We start from the raw sequence: 19,278 nt of genomic DNA on the forward strand, positions 1-19,278 counted from the left end.
TATTTTTCTTAGAGATGCTGCTCGAGACACCGTTGTACTGCCGCAGCCCCCCCAAATCTGCTTCCCGTTCCTTTCGGGCATTGCTGCGATTTGGAGCGGACCTTCATGTGACATCCCCCCACCCTCCCCGTCAAGGGCCATACGCCAATAAGCACCAATTGCTTGTCCTCATTAACCTCCATCCGTTACTTCTCCATGACTCCAGCTTGTCAGGTGCGAACAGAGCAGCGTAGACGTCCATGGGAGGCTCTGAGAGGGCTTTGACTCGGCCCCTTAGCGGTCTGCACCCTCCCCGGAGGCCGCGGGCGGTGTGGGGAAGAGGCCGGTTTTAACAAAGCCGCTCGCGTCGGCAGCAAATGTCTTTTCCAGATTTTGCAAAACGATCTGTGTCTGCTCTCATCCATTCAATGCCCGCTGTCCTCAGCAGCCACTGCATAATGTTCTGTTACTGTTCTCTGTTGATCATGTGTCCACATAACCGTGTGTGTATTACGTGTGTGTCTTCGGCTAGGCCTCTTCCATTATTCTTTTACTTTTCTCCCTCCCCCTTTTGTTCTTTTTTTGTTTTCTGTTTGTTTTCTTTTGTTGATTTTTTTTTCCGGTTGTCGGGAGGGTTTTCCTTGCTTTCTTTCTTTTTGCTCTTATTTTGTCCGTATGGTTTAATTGCAAATATTTTCATTAGAGCTTTTTGACTGATGCTGTGTTTGGTCCTTTATTATTATTATTATTATTAATTATTATTATTATTTTTGATATATCTTCTTTTCCCCACCTTTCCCTTTTTCCACACTATATATAAATATATATATATATATAAAAAAAATCTTTTCTTCTTTTGTCATTCAATCAAATTCCAACAAAACCAACCAAGAGCCAGTCAAATCCACCACAGTCTCGCGCTGAGCTAGGAAAAAAGTTCACGTAATGACATGAAAGTGGAGAATACAGTCCCCCAGTCCGTAAGTTCAAATCAACTCGAAGTTGAAAGTGTGACATGATGGCGTCATGTAACAAGCTAAGAATTGGTTGCATGACATGCCGTCAAGTTTCGTGGAGGTGCCGTGATTGAAGCATTTTTCTTGGATGTTGTATCAGTTGATGATTGGCCAGTCATGATCACATGTGCCTTCTTTGACTTTGTGCTGCCACAATTTTTTGCTGTGCTCATTTTCGTTTCGTTTGGTGCTTGCAGTGGTTTTTTTTTTCTTTATTTGTCGTTTAATTTCTTGTCAGCATTTTATGCTTCTTTAGATGTCACGTAGAAGGAAAAAAAAAAAAGATGGATTCCTAATTCTTTAGAAAAAAATGGGATTATTATAACGGTACAAATCATTTACCAAAAAAATATATACTGAAAAAAAAAAAACCGAGAAAAGAAAATGCGTGGTTGATTTTTTTGCACTTGAAAATCTTGTGATTTTATTTTTTTTCCGGAGAATTGGGGGCCTTTTTCAATTGACACCTTTTTTTCCCCTTAGGCTATTTCAAATCACTCTCCAAAATTAAAAACTGTAAATAAGAGTAAGCATAGTTGGAAAACTATAGCAATCCAAAAGAGCAACCTCGAGAAAAACCTCTTGTGTGCCTTTGCAAGAATTTCTAAATCTAAGGGTCTGTGTTGCAGCAACTTCTGCCAAATTAATTGGTTGGGGGAGATAGTGGGATTGTATTGAGGGGGACAAAAATAATCCTGATCAAAAAGCAAAATGCATCTTTTTGTTTACAACTGAAAAAGGGTCCTTGACGAGTGTTTTCTTTTCTTTTTTTATTCTCTTATTCTTATTATTTTTGGTGTCGTAATTGTTTAGACTGCTGTGTACGGTTTGCTGTTTGTTGAACCAACAGTGTGAAAAACCTGCCAGCATGGATTGATATTCCGCATGACACTTTTCCACCAGAGTGGACCTTTTGCAGTTTCTAAGTTTCTTGATGTAATAAATCACCGAGTGTATAAGAAGAACCTGCTTGCTAGAAAGAGATAAGAGCTAATCCGTAATGATTAAGCATCCTACTTAAATGTCAAGCCTAGTCAGATCATGATTACATTTTTTTTAAATAACTTTTTTTTTTATTTAAGAAATGTTAGCTTTACCTTTTTTTTTATTTTATTTTGCAAAAAGTTTATTCAGGCTGATTTTTTTTTTTCTTTTACCTCCTATAAAATTGCCTGTTCAAAGCGTTACTTCCTGACATCCATAAAGGAACATACATCATTGGCAGCTATTTCTCTACATAAAGTCCATACATCACTGGCAACAGCACCCTGTTAAAACGTAGCACAATTTTTCCTTGATGCCTTACCCACTGCAAAATCCCGTGAAGCAAGATTGTAATCTGGCATTGTAAAAGTGGCACTTAAAAGGAAAAAAAAAAGTAGTAAAATGTATATATCTGTACATATACACACACATACATTTACGCTATATAGGTATCTTTATATCTATATATATTTACAGATATATTGTCATTATTATTTATGATTATTAAGCAGAAGAAGCAACTGTATTTTTTTCTCTATCATGATCATGACTATCTTGTTCACACTAGGTGCGTCTACATGTGCAGTTAATGTGACGGAATAAACTCTGGTGCAATTTGAGCTGGAGTAAACTAATCCCAACGTCACTGTCTACACATGCATTTAAGCGCAGTAATTTACTCCTCTGTCAGATAGTGCCTGTATCTGATGGGTCTATCCTACACCGGAGTAAATGAATTTACTGGGCCCCAATTGCAGTGCATATGTAGACGGTGATGCTTTACTGTGCAGTAAATTGTTCGACTGCGCAGTAAAGGGCATGTGCAGATGCGCCCACTGATGCAGTTCCCAAGGAAGTCCAAGGGAGCCTTTCTCTTGACTTCAGTGGGAGCAAGATCATCCCTGCTACTTGAACAAAGGAAAACCCAGAGAGAGCCCCATCCTGTCCCCATTGAACCTGACAACCAAACATGCATATACAATTCAAGAGGAACAGGATCTGGCCATAAAAAAAGAACAGGCTTATCTTTCTTTTCTATATTTAGGTCTATGTTGTTTTCTTTATCCTCATCCCCGGCCCTTGTATTTGATTTTATTTTGATTTCCCCATTTTGATTTAATTTGCAATGATCTTCTTCATTTTTTTAGGGCAGCTGCTGAATGGGCCACATTTAGAAAATTAAATATATATATATATATATTAAAAAAAGCGGGAACTGTTGGATTACACCTTTGACATATCAGCAAATATCAATCAAGCTGAAGACTTCAGACCTATTCTCTCTTTGATTGTTTAGACTGTAACATTTCTTCAAGAAAAGTATCACGTCTGCTGACTTGGAAGGACGCGCGCTTGAAACAAACACACAAACAAACAAAGTAAATCAGAAAAAGGAGCAAGATCAACCAGGATTTCTGAAGAGAGACTGATATCACCACAGCGGCTTTTCTTCAAACAGGAAATGCAAACCTGGATACTGAAAAAGGAGTGCCTGCTTGTCACCAAGGATGCGGCTACCATGTTTGACCCCATGGTAACGGTCACTGAGCATCTTTATCTGTCATTCCTTAGCTATATAGGGACCAAAGGACAAAACTTTTTATCGCAGACTTGTAGCTGTATGTAAAATATGGAAATTCTTTCCTTTTCTCTGAGCTGTTCCTAAAACAGTTTTTGAGAGCAATTATATGAAATATGTAAAAATTAAAAAAAAATGCTTAAATGCTTTTAAAACGGCAAGATAATAGTTCTTTGATACTTTGGGAGGTTCTTTGGTTATACATTAATTAGAGTCTATGAAACTTTCATATGGTTTTCTGTATAATACGTAAGGATCGCACTGGTAAAGGCAGGTAAGATGGATATCTGTGAAAAGCAAAAAAAAAAAAAAGTAAATAAATAAATACATAAATAAATACATAAAAAGGCATAGAAAAGAGAAAGGAAAGATGGTGGATATTAAAAAAACAAAACAAAACAAAAAGGGTTTGTAAATGCTTCTAACTCTCCCCATTTAAAAATCCTAATAGTTGTACAGAATTTAAAAAAAAAAAGAAAAAGTTTAAAATACCTATATAATAGAAAAAAAAATTAGAGAACAAAAAAAAACACAAAAAAGCAAAAAAAAAATAATAATAATAATACATAGAAGTTAGCGTTAATGCTAAAAACAAAGATGTTGTAGAACTGTAATTTTTGTAGAGTTTAGATTGAGCATAAATTCCTACTCTGCCAATTGCTGTTGGATGCTGTTATTTATCGAGGAGAAAGAGGAGAGAAATGGCTATTTTGGCAGCTTTTTTAACTGCAAGCATTCCAGCTATTAAAAACAATAACCGAAACAAAACTCGATTCTTGTAGACAATGCAAATGGGAAAAAAAAAAAACAGCTGTCTTTTTATCAGACGTTAGTTCGAACTTGAACAACAAAACACAGCTAAACGCTTCATGTCTTCATGATCTGCTGTCCGCAAACTCCCATCATCCTATGCTTCAGTAGCTTCCATATTTGCTCTAGAAACCGTCAGGGCAAGGGTTTAGCCTAGAACCTTAATCTTAAAAAATAAAAAAAAAATCAATAAAAAAATACAAATAAAAAAATAAAACAAAAAAAAAACAATCTCTTTGAAGAATTTCTGAAACTGTTTACAAGGAATTTTGAAAAACAGGGGGATGTTTAAAAAAAAAGATGCTGGCTCTGTTTTTCTGTAAATAAATTTGCATATTTTGTAGGACTTTTAATTGTAATGATAGAGAAAAAAACAAGGAAAACTATTTAATGAAAGCACGATATTTATCTTTGGTAAATGACTTTAGAGCAGTTAAAAAAAAATAAGACATTGCTTTAAAAAAAAAAATCTGACTCAGAAAAAAAAACAATGAATTATTTAAGAACATATATTTTAAAGGATATCATATTTCTTCAGATTTATTTTCACGGTCTTAAAACTTGATTTGCCTCATCTCACTTGTTTTTAGTTGAATGAAGAAGAGTGTGGTGGCTGTTTCCGACTCTTGACTTGATCTCGCTTGGGTTTTAGGTGTTTCTCTTTGCTTTTTTTTTAATTTCCTGACTGACGTTTTATCCTAATCCTGGATGCCTTCTTTTTTTTTTCTTTTTTTGGGGGGTTTTTGTTCGTTCTGTATTATTTTTTACTCCCCAGAGGGCCTGGCCTTCCCGCCCACGCTCTGGCGAAGCACCCACTGGGTTTCTGTGGGTGTTTCACTTGAGTAAGGACAGCAGGACTGAGCCCACAGCTAGGAAGTACAGATGTGTAATGCAGCTGCAGTTCCATATAACTGCTCTTTCACTCTCAATTCCCTAAAACTCCTTGTAATCTTCTGTAATTATTGAATGACGCTTTCCAGCTTAGCCCTAAATAAAGCACAGTTTAAAAAAAAAAATGCCATGTTCTTACTTCTTGATGGCTTTTCCTTAATGTGTTTGCTTTGAGAACAAAATGAATCTATTTCGACTCTTTCATTAATATACATTGTTTGAGTATCAGAACAAATCCCTTTGTTATATAAAACATATCTCATTGGATTGAATTAATGACACTGTTTCATTTAATGTCTGCTTGATATTCCGCTGTGGTTTACCTTAAACCTAGTAGGTTAGAAGATCAAATAATGGTACATACAAATTAGAGTCGTTGCAGCTCCTATTTGAAGCCTGTTGCTTGATTTCACGCTCGTGGTTTTTTCATGCTGATAGGAGAGAGGCCAAAGCTCAGGACATTGCTCCTTTATCTGCCTGGAGACAATTCGGCACCATTCACTAGCTGCTGCTGCTGGGGTGGGGGTGCTTAATTTTTTCCTGAGCAGCCTTTGTATCTCTTCTCCTGAATGGTCCTTCTTATACGCCGGTGACAGAACTGCTGCACTCATCACAGGTCTGGGAGTCGGGAGACCTTAAACAGACTGTGACCCTAGACAAAGTTAAACCCCAGTAGCTCCAGCCATAAATGGGACCCACAACTCTCTCATGCCTGGGGCCAATAGGTATAAATGAGAAGTATCACTTTTCAGATCAGATGCATCTACACATGCGCTTTAATGTGCACTAGCCTATTTTAATGCACATTAAAGCGTCACAAAAACCCATGCTCTTTAGCTAATGCACATTAAAAACGCCTAATGCATATTTCTCTAGTACTTCACAATGGAGGCACTAGACTTAATGCGCATTACCTAAAGCACATTAATTGAATGTGTAGACACACACAAGTTTTGTTACTAATGGCTATTCCTGGGTCCATTAGGGGCAAGAGAGGGATGACATGTGAATGGGAAGAGATGGCAGGAGACCATTATTTTCTTCTCTGCCTTCTGGCACCAAAGTCATCCTGTGGAGAAGGGGGTGTATGATACACTGCAAAGTCTTTCACCTCCCTGATCCCTGCCTCAAATCTAATGCTGGAGAAATGGGGTCAGTGGGACTCAGTGTCCCATAAGCAGCTGTTCACTTTGTGCAAACCCATCCACACATCTTGCAGGCCCACATCTGGCAAACCCATCCACACATCGGGTTGGAGAGCAGATTCAGTAGCGAGAGAAGATCTCTCTTCCCAGCCTGGAGGTCACCACCTGGTGATCCAGCGAAAGGCTGGAGCCATGGCCCAGACACCTCTCAGAGGCTTCAGCAAGGGGACACCCATCCTTGCATCCCATGTGGTCCTTTTATATCATTTGGCAACCAGCAACTTCTCCCCCTTCCTACACTAAGGGTTACCGGTGGGTGGGTGTCTCCACTCCTGCCCAGCCATGCGAAACCAGGTGACAGGAGAGCCACCCCCCATTTCCATAACCAGCCACCGGCCACCTCACTCCCCGCAGATAATGACCACGCCGAGAGATGTAAAACACCACCTCCCTAGCCCCAGAAAAGGTCTTTTCCAAAAATGCTGTTAACAAGGGAGGCTGAGGATGCTGTAGCTCAGCTGGTGACATGGACACACCAGCGGTGGCATTGGAAGACAGTTGCCTTTTCCATTTCTTTTTCACTAGCTCTTTTTTCCCCCATATTTTATGGATCACTTCTGCCCTGACCCTATCCCTCACATTTCCTTGGCTGCTTACAAATGCCACTTCGCTGCCTCTCCCCCAGGGAGTCTCGTTTGTGTGGCCATTGCTGTCGCTTTGGGACAGTGTGATCTAACCGAGATAGAGCAAGAGCAACAGCATCAACCAAGCAGCATGGTCCCTATTTCAGGAGCTCCAAACCAACCACAAGAACCGGTCTTGGTGGCAAAAAAGAGGCACCCCCTTCTTCACTGCTGCATGGGCATGCAATGAAAACACGATGACCTGTCTCAAGTGGACGGTCAGGAGCCACTGGTGAAGGTGCACTTCAAATGACACCCACCACGCGTGAGGAAGTCTCTGCAGAGACTGCCCTGAAATAGAGGCCACATTCCTTGAACGTTGCCCAAAGCCACTCCATGTGCTAGGCCACATGGGCACTCCTGAACTCACTTGACAACCCCAAGGGATGCACCTAGGACAAAACAATGCTAATGCATTCACATACGGGATAACCAGGGCGGATGGGCTGCTTCAGGGGACTCAAGGACCTAGGCTAGGAGGACAACCAAAGATGCTGTCAATTAACTGGGGGTGGAAAGTTTCCTCTTGTACAGAAGACATTTGGTGGGTCCATTCTTCTTGTCATTCAGGAGGACACAGCCCCTCTCAGACAGATTGCACAGAGCATGCAAAGACACCTGAGCTACTTTGAAATGGGCTGGCTCAGGTACCGGAGGAAGTCCAGCTGTGGCCACTGATACCCGTGCCAGCTAGATGAACAGTGTCTTGACTATGTCTATGCACTCTGTAGTAACTCCTGTGATGGTAGCACAGACGTGGCCTCAAAGGAGAAGGATGGGAGCATAAGCACACACGTGCATTTATGTTTGCTCAAACATTTGTCTCTAGGCTTTCTAAACCATACAAGCCTGGAGACCTGGGGCTGGACAGACCTTCCAGAGGCTGTCATCTACTACCAACCCACTGCCGGATGCAGGAGCATCCCTATCCAACCCATCCTATACAAATGCAATGTCTAACCTAGGAGCACAACTACACTGACACAACTGCAAGACATTGTGCCCTAACCTGCTACAGGTAAAGCAGGGGAACAACTAAATGCAATGAAACTAAACTAAAAATAGCTGGGGGGTTTGAAAGAATTGCTTGTTTCCTGGCGAGTGCACAGAGTTGCTCATCTTTAAATGTCCCCAAACCTTTCAGGCATCTTTCTACTCATTCCTCTAAATTGAAAGGTGTCTGTGCATTTAAGCCAATGTAATTTGGTCTCCATTGTCTCAGACCGTGAGAAACAGGGGATTCTGCTCTGGGGAAGGTAAGTTGTGAAAAGCCGGTCTGATGCACGCAGCTGGAGTAAACCGAGAGAGCAGATGAGACGATGGAGGCACAGGCGGCATCTCCCATGCGAAGTCGCAGCCTCTCCCATCCGTTTGCAGCCGTGGGATGCATAGAAACACAGGGCTGGAAGGGACCAACTCCCTGCTCAAGGCAGGATCAGCCCTAAACCATCCTGGACAAGTGTTTGGCTAAGCTGCTCTCCACCACGTCAGGATCAAGCCTACCAGGCACAATGCCCCAAACCGCCAAAAAATACCCTTTACCTTGTCATAGCAGGGGGACAAGGGCCCTGTCTGTGTCCTGCCAAGGTCACAGTCTTTGGTACGATGTGGAGACAGCTTTTGAAAATGCTTTATTTTGCTACCTGCCAGAGGGCAATGCAAGTAAAAGCAAGTCCTCATCTAGGTGCAGCTCCCATAAAACCCTCCTGCTACTTGCCAACACAAAGTGCTTGCAAACAAAGAAATTCAGCTAACAACTGCTGATAGTAGAAAGCCTGCATTTTGGGTTTTTAAAGCGGTCTTAGGTTCCTCAGGACCTCCCCTTCGACATTTAATGGCCATGGACATTCACAAAGCCTCTGTTCAGCAGCCATGTAGTCCAACTCCCTATGTGCCCTATCTCCCATGGGTAAAGTCCTCACAGCTCCTAAATTGCTGTCCCTGGGCACACACACAACCACACAAGTTCTCACTGCACCAAGCACATCCCTAACGAACCCCAGGAGGAGCCACAAACCAGATGTTTCCCTGGCTCCCTCTCTCATACCCAATCTTGCAGGGCTATCCTGAGCAGGCCTCTCTCCCTTATGGAAACATGGTGATGAGAAGGAGCTGCACCAGCACTAACCCATGGTTAGGGCACTCACCTGGGCTCTCAATGTTCAAATTTCTGCACCCAGGCAGACAAAAGAAGGATTCGAGCCCGGCTGTCCTCTCTCCCCAAGGGCTGCCCTGGTTGTAAGGTGATGGGGGATGCTAAGTGAGGCACTCTCTATTTCTGCTAATAGAGGTGCTTCACTCTGTGTAACACATTTAAGCATCCAGTGGCCCAGAGAGAGGAAGAGGATGACTCTACAGCTGGGGAGGGGAGCTAAGACCTTCCCATCGGAGATGCACACATTGCAAGCCCTGCACCAATGGCTATTCGTGTAAGATATACAACTCAGGAGATTGCCTCCTCCTGGCACAGGACTCGGGCCCACTCAGACCTAACTCTGGCCACAAGAGAGGTGCTCAATTATCTTTGCAGAGCAAGGTGAAGGACCTCCTGTGTTCTTGGCATGAGCTTAGGCCATGCCCCACGCGCTCTGCAAATCCTAGCACCCTCCATGCACCATGCGGGGAGCTAGGGTGCCTGACCCGGGGTGGAGAACTCTACTGGGTCACTTAAAAGTCAGGCTTCATCCACCAAAGTCTCTCCTGATAATCCAGGTAATGCAGATGCTTCCACCCCAGCTATACCATACCTCCGATGTTGGAAAAGATGGGCTGAATGGTCACTGTAAGTAGGTCCTCCTATTATACCTTGAAAAGAAGGTTGCTTCCTTTTGCTTTTAAGACAAGGCAAAGACCTGGTGATTATGGTGGTCTCTCATTCACGGCTGAAAGCTTGGGCACCTGTAACTTTGTTTTTGCAATGCCCCCATATGAGAGAAGATGATGAGTATAAGCCAAACCCATCTCCAATATAACTCCATTGTGTCTACTCTCCCATTGCTGCTGCCCACCCCCACCCCAGGTCAAAATTGCATGTACTGGGCATGGCATCAGTGGGAACTGCTGGATGTTGAGGCCTTGGGAAAGTCCGGCTGTGGGCTGAGAAATACCATTCATAAACAAGAGCCTAAGGACTTGGAGAGTCAGGGCTTTGCATCACCTATCCAAGCCGGGTTACCTTTCAGACTCATAAAATCAAAGAGAAGTGCGGCTGGAAGGGACCTTCGGAGGTCACATCTAGTCCAGCCCTTGCCTGAGGCAGGATCATCCCAATCCAAAGCATCCAATACAAATCCATAATCTAAATTCTTTGTAAAACTACCAGCAACCCTGACACAACACAAGACATCACAAGATATGGAGCTGGGCTGTGCTCAGTGGGGGCAGATGGCAGAACAAGGAGCAATGGGCTCAAGCTGCAGCGAGGGAAGTTGAGGTTGATATTAGGAAAACCTTTCTCACGAGGAGGGTGGTGAAGCACTGGAAGAGGCCACCCAGAGAGGTGGTGGACTCTCCATCCTTGGCGGTGCTTAAGGCCCAGCTTGACAAAGCCTTGGCTGGGATGATGTAGGTGGGGAGGGTCCTGCTTGGGATTAGATGACCTCCCGAGGTCCCTTCCAACCCTCGTTTTCTATGATTACTCAAATCTGCCAGGGATAAGGCAGGGAACCACAGAAACTAAGGTCCTTGCTAATATATGTTCAAGAGATCCCAAGTAGAGGTCTATGCCTCTCACTACTAAGCAAGGAAAAAGCTGACACAGTCCATACCAATCTGACATGGGGTCGAATTCCTTCCTGACCCCCCCAATATGGTGATCCATCTGACATGGGGTACAGGGTCTTTCCTCACCAGTCCCAGCTTTGCTTCTAGCCCTTAGTTGTTGGAAACCTGGTATCTGAGAGCAGTTGGGTCAACTGTAGTGTGCAACCTCAGTTAAAAGTGCAGAGGGTCCAGATGAGAAATTCATTAACCTAGCTGCCCCCATGTCTTCGGGATACTGATGAGGAATGAGTGAGCTCTGGAAGCAGGCCCTAACTGCCTTAGCTCCCAGAGGCAAACCTATTAGGGCTGGGCTCCATTGGTTTGGGGATATAAAATACAACCGTACCTGATCTCTGCCATGCCCATTTCATGGGCAAATAAAAGACCATAGATCCATAAAAATCAAGCTCCGAGGCTCTCAAGCATGTTTTGCTATTACGGACTTCCCTCACAAGAAAGATGAAATTAAGATTCATGGTCAATCAAGCAAAAGGGGAATAAAAGAACAGCTCGTGGTAGTGGCTGGATGGGAAATGCTTCTGAATAAGGATGGCAAGACCATCAGGCTTGTAGCGGCATGACTAAACTGCAGCGTGATTGATGTGCACACACAGTAAGCATGAAAATGGAGTGGATAATTACGCATGCAAAGCAGGTACCCCAACCCCGGCGCGGCGATGACCACCGCTCACCTCTGCACAGTGCCCAGTTTACGTGGTAATCACAAGTGTAAATGAGGGGCCGATGCCCAAGTGACACTTAACACAGCTTCCTGGCACCTGCCACCCCTGACAGCAGATCCTATGTCACTTTGAGCATGTGGCTGAAAAACCTAACGTGACCATGGTGTCACCCTATGTGACAAGGCTTGTCCCAACCAAGCCAGAGGCACTGAAGTCTACTGATGTCCTGTTGCAATTCAGCTCCACCTGGGAAGCACAAGACGTGGCATTAACCACCCCAGACTACAGGCAACCATACACCACTCCCAGCAGTCATGGGGCAGTGTCCACCCCACTTTTCCTCCAGTCACCGAGAAGTTAGAGCCTTTCTATGGGACACGGGGAGATCTAGCAGTGCCCAAATGCTATGCCCACCTCCCCCAAATTAACCTCCCACATCACAGGATGACAACCTAAGCCCCAAGCCATAGGTTAGGAGTGCCTAACTGGGCATCGCAGAGGGCTGAGGACTGGAAGAGTAAAGGCAAGAGGACGCTGGCTCCATGCTTCATGTGATGCTAGCACTTTGCACATTATAGAGATGCAGAAAAACCCCATGAACTGCACCGGGGGGCGAGTACACTGCACAGGGGTCCAAAACCCCATGCACTGCCCTGGGGCCAAGTACAGGCTTCTTTCTGGGGCGATCCACCTGCTTGTTTGGAGAGAAAAAGGGCAAATTGGGATACAGTAGCAGCCTATAAAATGAAGAAGGGTGTGGACCAAGTGACCAGCAACCTGTTGTTCACCAAGGCCCAGATTACTAGAAGTAGTGGGCACCCACTGACCAGAGTAGGTGGAAGTGTTTAACACTAACAAGAAAAAGCCCTTTTTTTATGCAATGCATAGTTACCTTGTCGGACAAGGTTCTTTGGGGAAATCCGGTATCTTTTATTAAACCGCCTCAAAACAGGCAGACCAACGTGGCTACAACCTATACCATAGTGAACTTGTGGAAATCATTGCCCCTGGACGTGGTCGAGCCAGAGAGCAGAGCCAGGTTCAAAAAGGGACTCATTTAATTAATGGATGATAGATCTATTAATGGCTGTTGAACAGAATAAGTGGAGATGTTTCCTCCGGCATCTCTAACCCAATAATGATGGATGCTAGTGAGGGTACTAAATAGGGAATACATCGCTCCAGAGATATCCGATTTGATGCTCTCCCTCTAGCATCCACTCCTGCCACCATCAGAGACAGGATACTAGATGGACCCATCATCAGAGAGAAGATATGAGATGGATCCTTGGTCTGACCCACGATGGCACTTAGGTTATGTTTGAAAGTCCCTGCCCATGGGGCTGGAATAAGTGCCCATAGCTTGGCGAGCCTTCGAGGGGCAGTCCTCATGGCAGCATGTCTTCATGCAGGACAGGCCTGCTAGGATGCAGGGATGCCTGTGTGCAAGCATTTGGAGAGAGGCAAGGCCAACCTGGTAGATTGGTAGGAAGAAACTTAGACCTCTAAGTTTTCCAGGAAAACAAAGAAGACCTGCATAAGTACAATACTCACCTCTCACCAGACATCTGGAGCACAGGCGCACTAAGGACTGGAGATCCCCTTGTTTTCAGACCTCCTCCCCTGCATGGATGCAACCCCATAGGATGAGATCCCACCCCCTGGTACTCCTCCAAAACATGATCCCGAATAGTGCCACGACTTACTGTGGTGTGACTCCAGATGTAAGTCAGTGTGTGTGATGCAAGAGTAATGGGGTAAAGAGGGGTATCAGCCTTGGGACCAGGGGCAGAATCCATCTTTTCTGGGCAAGGCAGAGCCTCCACCCTGGGCTAGAGTTAGGCCTCCATCGTGTTTGCTCTTCCTTGTGGCCTCATGACTTTTCTTGGCTGGGCAGTGGACCAAGATCAAGGGGAAAGCTGTGGACGGTGCTTCCAGCCATGTCTGCCTCGTAGGAAAGTCTGGCTGGAAGGGACCTCACAAGGTCATCTAGTCCAGCCCCTGCTCAAGGCAGGATCAGCCCTGACCAAACCATCGCAAGCACGGGTCTGTACAACCAGCTCCTGAATATTTCCAGGGATGGAGAGTCCACAATCTCTCTAGGCAGCCGGGTGCATTGCTTGACCACCCTCATGGTCAGAAAGCTCCTCCTAATCTCCAGCTGACATTTCTCCTGCTACAGCTTGAGGCCATTGCTCCTAGTCCTGTTCCTTATGGCTGCAAAGAAAAGCCCATCTCCATCCTCTCAGGCATTTGAAGACAGCTTTGAACCCTATCCCACCCCAGTCTTCTCTTCTCCAGACTAAATAACCCTGATTCTTTTGGCCTTTTGTCATAAGTCTTGCCTCCCATGCCCCAATCATTGCTGTTGCCCTGTGCTGGGCTCTTTCCAAACTGCCCGCATCCTTCATACCGTGGGATCCAACTCTGGACACAGGACTCTAGGTCCGGCTTCACCAGAGCTGCATAGAGCAAAAGCATCACTCCCCTGGATTTGCAAGTGACACTCCTGTTAATACACCGAGCATACCGTTGGCTTTATTTTGCAACAAGAGCACACTGTTGGCTCATGTTCAGCTTATGGTCCACTGTAACCTCCCCAGTCCTTCTCTGCCAGCCAGTCATTCCCCAGTCTGCATTTGTACGTGCAATTATCCCATCCCAAATGCAGGACTTTGTATGTGTCCTGGTTGAATCTCATCTGATGGCCTGTGGACCATTTCTCCAGTCTATTCAGGTCACTCTGGATTTTAGCCCTCCTCTCCAGGGTGGCTGCACCTCCACTCAACTTGGTGTCATCCACAAATTTACTAAGTGTGCAGCTGATCCCATCATCCAAATCATTACATGATGGCTGTGCTGGATGTAGGAAGCATGGGAGGGACTAGGACCCACATCCCGGGCACGTGCTCTCATCATATATAGAAGCAGATCTTTATGCTGCTGCCCGCATTGGCATCTAGCTGTCAGGACTGAAAAGACCCTGCTAAGACATGCATTTTCGGCAGTGAAAGGGAAGTAGGATCCAGAGCAGCCAGACACATCTTAATACAGGTTAAAAGACGCATCTTAGCACAGATTAAAATTCTCCAGGGGAGCTAAGGGTGAGCCAGGCACCCCCTGGAAAACCAAGGAGCTGTTTCTGAGGCATCCAAGCAATGTCCCATCGAAAAGGGAGCCTTGTGCCCTTGCAGTGTAAAGCAGGATTCACTTCTGGGTTGCATCCCAGAAACCTGAGGCTAACTACGTGCCTACGCACGCAAAGCAGGATGCCTTCATGATGCTGCGTCCCTGAACCAGGACTTTGCCAGCAGCTTGACTCTAGATACCCGGTGTTTGCTTGGCCCTTGCTGCACACCTATTTACTTCAAGCTTTTCCAATGGCTGGCCTTTAGTATGTCTCCTCTGAGACATTTCGGCTCCGTGACGGCCTGACTCCACGCCCGGTATGCCAATGAGAGTTTTACAGCTGATTTCAATTAAGCATCTCTGCGCTCCCGTAATTCCTCGCCTCCAGAAAGGCCCTCTGATCCTGAAGGCAGACATCCCCCGGGGCCAGGATGTCAGAATATCCTTTCCCAACATGTCTAGCTTTTACCCCACGTGAGCGTTTCCGGGATGACACCTTGTAACCGATAATCCACCGCACGCCGTCGTCCTCCGCAAGCTCCCCTTTAACCTCGCACTTTCGAAGATCTTCCTGCCCGAGGAGGGATGCCTCCTTGAGGCAGGAAGATCGGCTTTAAGCCCCTGCATTTATTTTTCCAATGATTAGATTACGGCTGAGCCTTGCAAAGAACCCGCTTTGTCTCCTACCCCGAGCTTTGCATTTATACATGTGTTTTTCCATGTTGACTCCCTGTGAATTCTCCAGCTAAAATATGCATTCATTAGAAAACCATTTCGGGGTGCTTCCCTCCCTTCCCCCCCTCTTTATCTACTCGTTTGAATATGTCGTAAACTTGATTAATGTTGCCTCCTAATCTCTTTTTTTCTAGAGAGAACACCTGGAGCTCCTCTAACCCTTCTCAAATAATAATAATAATAAAAAAAAAAATCCCAACAACCTAAGTTTCAGTTTCGTGCCTTTTGGATCACTCACCCCTTCCCTCTGATCTATTGCTCGCTTCGCGGAGAGAAAGGACACAGATGGACAATGCTTGTGGGAAGGAACAAGCTGAAGAGGTAGATGCCTTGTATAACCTCTTAGTTTATGGCCCCCTCTAACCTGCTTACTTTTCATCCTTTATATGACTGAAGGCGTCGGGGAGATTTATGACAGCTATTCTTCTGGTTGCTTTCACAATGTGTTTTCTTAGTTTTCCCCCCCTCTCCTTGTGTCTAGCTCTGCCAGCATGCACCGTTTATTTACTACCATCCAGTAGCCACATTAAAGCCTCATTCTTCCATGCTTTATCGTGTCCAACTGTTTCCTCCCGTATCTGTGGAGCTTGGGTAGGTAAATAAAGTCAGAGCCAACGCGCCTGGAAACTCTCCTTGTGCCTCCATCCAACATGTGCCGTGGGCATCAATCATCCTTGAACTAGAAGATACTTCTCACTGCAATTACACTAATGTCTCCATAATTTCTTTCTCGTTACTGGCAGCTGAGTTTCAGCCTCTCGGCAGTGGCTGGAGCTCACGGGGACCCACCACAACCTGCCATCCAGGGCTCGTCTGCTGAGATCTTCCCCCTTCCCCGCTTCTGGGTTAAGGGATTTGTCTCGGATCGGGGTAGCAAGGAGACTTTCAGAGGCACGAAGGGAGGGTGGTGACCAATGCCCACTTCTTTGTTCCTTTTAAAAACCCAGGCTAAGGTGAAAGACAGGAATGCATTTGCAGAATACCTTACGAAGTGCTGCATCCAGCTAATGGATATGCTACTGCCATGTGTATCCTGGTTCAGAGTCTCTTGGTGTCAGCAGAGAGAGAAGCTTGTTTTTCCCCACTCCAAAATTATGCATTGAAGACACTACCTACAGGAAAATCCTCATTAGCTCCTAGTGGCATAGGAAACAGGGCAAACACATCCAAGTAGGTCTAACTCTATCCAGCCCAGCGAAGGTTTGCACACGCATGTGAGTTGCTCATGAAGTCAAGTTCACCCGCCCGTGTCAGGGGCAAGCAGGCTCCGATGGCCTGTGGAGCCTTACTTCATCATTATGATATGGAGAAAGGGCTCCAGAGAAGCAGTCACAACACCCTGAGCTATCCGTACCAGACCCGAAGCAAGTCAATGGGTGATACTGTGGGGACCAACCTGCACATTTGAGACGAGACCTAAGCAATACATATCTCACAGACAAGACGTAAGCAATACTTAGCAAACCTTTGAGATGAGACCTAAGCAATACTTAGCAAAACTTTTGAGATGAGACCTAAGCAATACACATCTCACAGATGAGACCTAAGCAATACTTAGCAAAACTTTGAGACGAGACGTAAGCAATAAGTAGCAAAACTTTGAGATGAGACATAAGCAATACTTAGCAATACTTTGAGACGAGACCTAAGCAATACACGTCTCACAGACAAGACCTAAGCAATACTTAGACTGGACAATCAGAGCCGTCCTGGGTGGAAAAGGAGCTGACTCTGCCTCTTAGAGATGGCATATGACCACCCTCCTCAGATGGACCATGTTTCTCTGTGAGGGCTCAATGACTTCAACATTTGCTCTCTCCTCTCGGTCTAAAGTAGCCCAGTTCTAACAATTTTCAGGGCTTCCCACGCATCTTCCCCACCCTTTCCCCTCCCGACAACATTTGAAAAATGGGGGAATAAAGGGTGGAGAATAAAGCGTGGGGAATAAATTTAGGCAGAACTAATGTTGCACTGGTGTCGTTGCACCATCAATGTATTTTGAAGCTGTGGCAAGGTCACCTACACCCTGTCTTTAGTGATTTTTTATCAATCTAAATAAATTAAAATAAATAATTAACAAATCTACTTGTGCCCAGACACAATCGTGACGGAATTTGAGAAATGTGTTCAATAATAATCATTAATAAATGAGTCTCCGGCACTTTAAAGTTGGAGGAGACCCATCTCTGTGAGGAATTTACTCAGAAAAGCAACAAATAAACGATTGTATTTGCATGGAGCATAAACCAATGGGTTGTGTGTCTGTGGGGAGGGGGGTGCTAATTTAAACCAATGGGTTGTGTGTCTGTGGGGAGGGGGGGGTGCTAATTTAAACTAATGGATTGTGTGTCTGTGGGGTGGGGGTGCTAATTTAAAGGTAAATGAATTAAAACATGAAGTCCTGAAAGAAAAGGTCCTTCTGAAGGGTAAAAGTGTTCGGATTTTGCTTGCGAATTAAGGGAAGATGAGTATTTATGCTAGTAGCGAATGAGGGCATTTCTCTCTCCCATCCCATTTCCAGAAAGCATTACGGTTTCCTCTTTTCATGTTACTTGAATCAGCACATGCCGGCAGAGGCTGAGTAAGACGGTTCCTCCAAACCCTGCTACGGAGTACCGACACTTACTAAATTATGCCGTTAAATACTGTGGTTTGGCTATAAAATATAATGAAGGCCCATGGAAAGATGCCAGCCCTTTTCTGAGAAGGCGCGAGCGCTCCTTGGAAGTCTGCCTGTGCCCCGTAATTCTCCTTTTCTCCGGCTACAACGTGAGCTGACACGAAAGGACTTGTAAAGTCAAACCCGGGACGCTAGGAGAGAGCTTGAGAAAAGAGAGCTAAGGTCGGCTGGTTCGTATCCAACTATGGATGGCAACCTTTGGTCTACCGGATCTTTTATGGAAGCATGGAAACCCCACTCCTACCACGCAGACCCGGACCTGTTCTGTCTGGGGACAACTTCCAATGCCAAGGGTCGATGCCGCCTCGGGACCGACTTGACTTGACCATTGTTTTTAGCCCAAAAAGTCAAAATATCAGAACTTTTCATGGAACAGAAAGTTCAAAAAGCATCCGAACTATTCGACAATGGCAAAACTTTTTGTGCACATAACCTGAGGGAAGCCCACGACACACCACGGTGTTCAGGTCAGGCAAAAACCCAGGCTCGTAAGAGGTACCTAGCCTACAGATCACATGAAGTATTGTCCCTGCTCAAATGCAAAGTTTACTGACTCAAATCCAAGTGAATCTGAGAGCTTGCAGAGACCTCTAGAGTCAATGGGACAAAACCTCTGCGTGAAAATGGGTCAAAACCTCTGCATGAATGCAGGACTCTTAGTCCTCACAATATTGCTTTGAATTAAATCAAGCCATTCTGGAACAACCTATTGGGTTCAATGCTCCCAATAGAAATGTGTTTCTTTGGGGGTTCTTTCGAGCCAAAAAAAAAAAAATACTTTTGGTAACATCAACATTTTCTTCCGGAAACCATTTCAGCAGAAGATCCTATCATCAAACATTTGCATTGTGGGAGTGCATAGAAATCTCAAGTGGTGATCCAAGACACCCAAGCTCAGGAGCAGCAAGCTGGAGGTTAGGAGTCAGGGATCCAGAAGGTTATTCCCAGGGATAGGGCAGGGATGCATTCAAAGTTTGAGGGCAGGAAGCTTGCATTTGCCACAGTCTGAGACAGAAAGGGCCAGAGAAGGGCAGCAGGCTTGCTTGGTGCGTCAGAGAGAGGCAAAGCGGTTTGGACCGACTGGAAGGAGGAGAGGAGCCAAAAAGGCAAAGATCACAGGAATCCAGGCAGGAAAGGCCGGGGTCACAGACTCTGTTTATCATTTATCTACCACAGGGATGTCAAACATCTGGGCCTGTGGG

General features: G+C 45.1%; 1 protein-coding gene across 10 annotated transcripts in view; it reads left to right on the forward strand.

Moving 5' to 3' along the window:
* Window positions 1-4,350, forward strand: part of CELF4 (CUGBP Elav-like family member 4) — an 860,601-nt gene extending 856,251 nt beyond the window's left edge. For 9 of the 10 annotated variants that reach the window (XM_019496109.2, XM_019496111.2, XM_019496112.2 and 6 more), the window contains exon 13: window positions 3,128-4,350. The gene's annotated coding sequence lies outside the window, so the exon portion shown is untranslated. The remainder of the gene's footprint in view (window positions 1-3,127) is intronic. The other variant, XM_059725306.1, reaches the window with a different exon arrangement.
* Window positions 4,351-19,278: the final 14,928 nt, after the last annotated feature.

Source organism: Alligator mississippiensis, chromosome 3 (genome assembly GCF_030867095.1).
Source record: "Alligator mississippiensis isolate rAllMis1 chromosome 3, rAllMis1, whole genome shotgun sequence".
Classification (NCBI taxonomy): domain Eukaryota; kingdom Metazoa; phylum Chordata; order Crocodylia; family Alligatoridae; genus Alligator; species Alligator mississippiensis.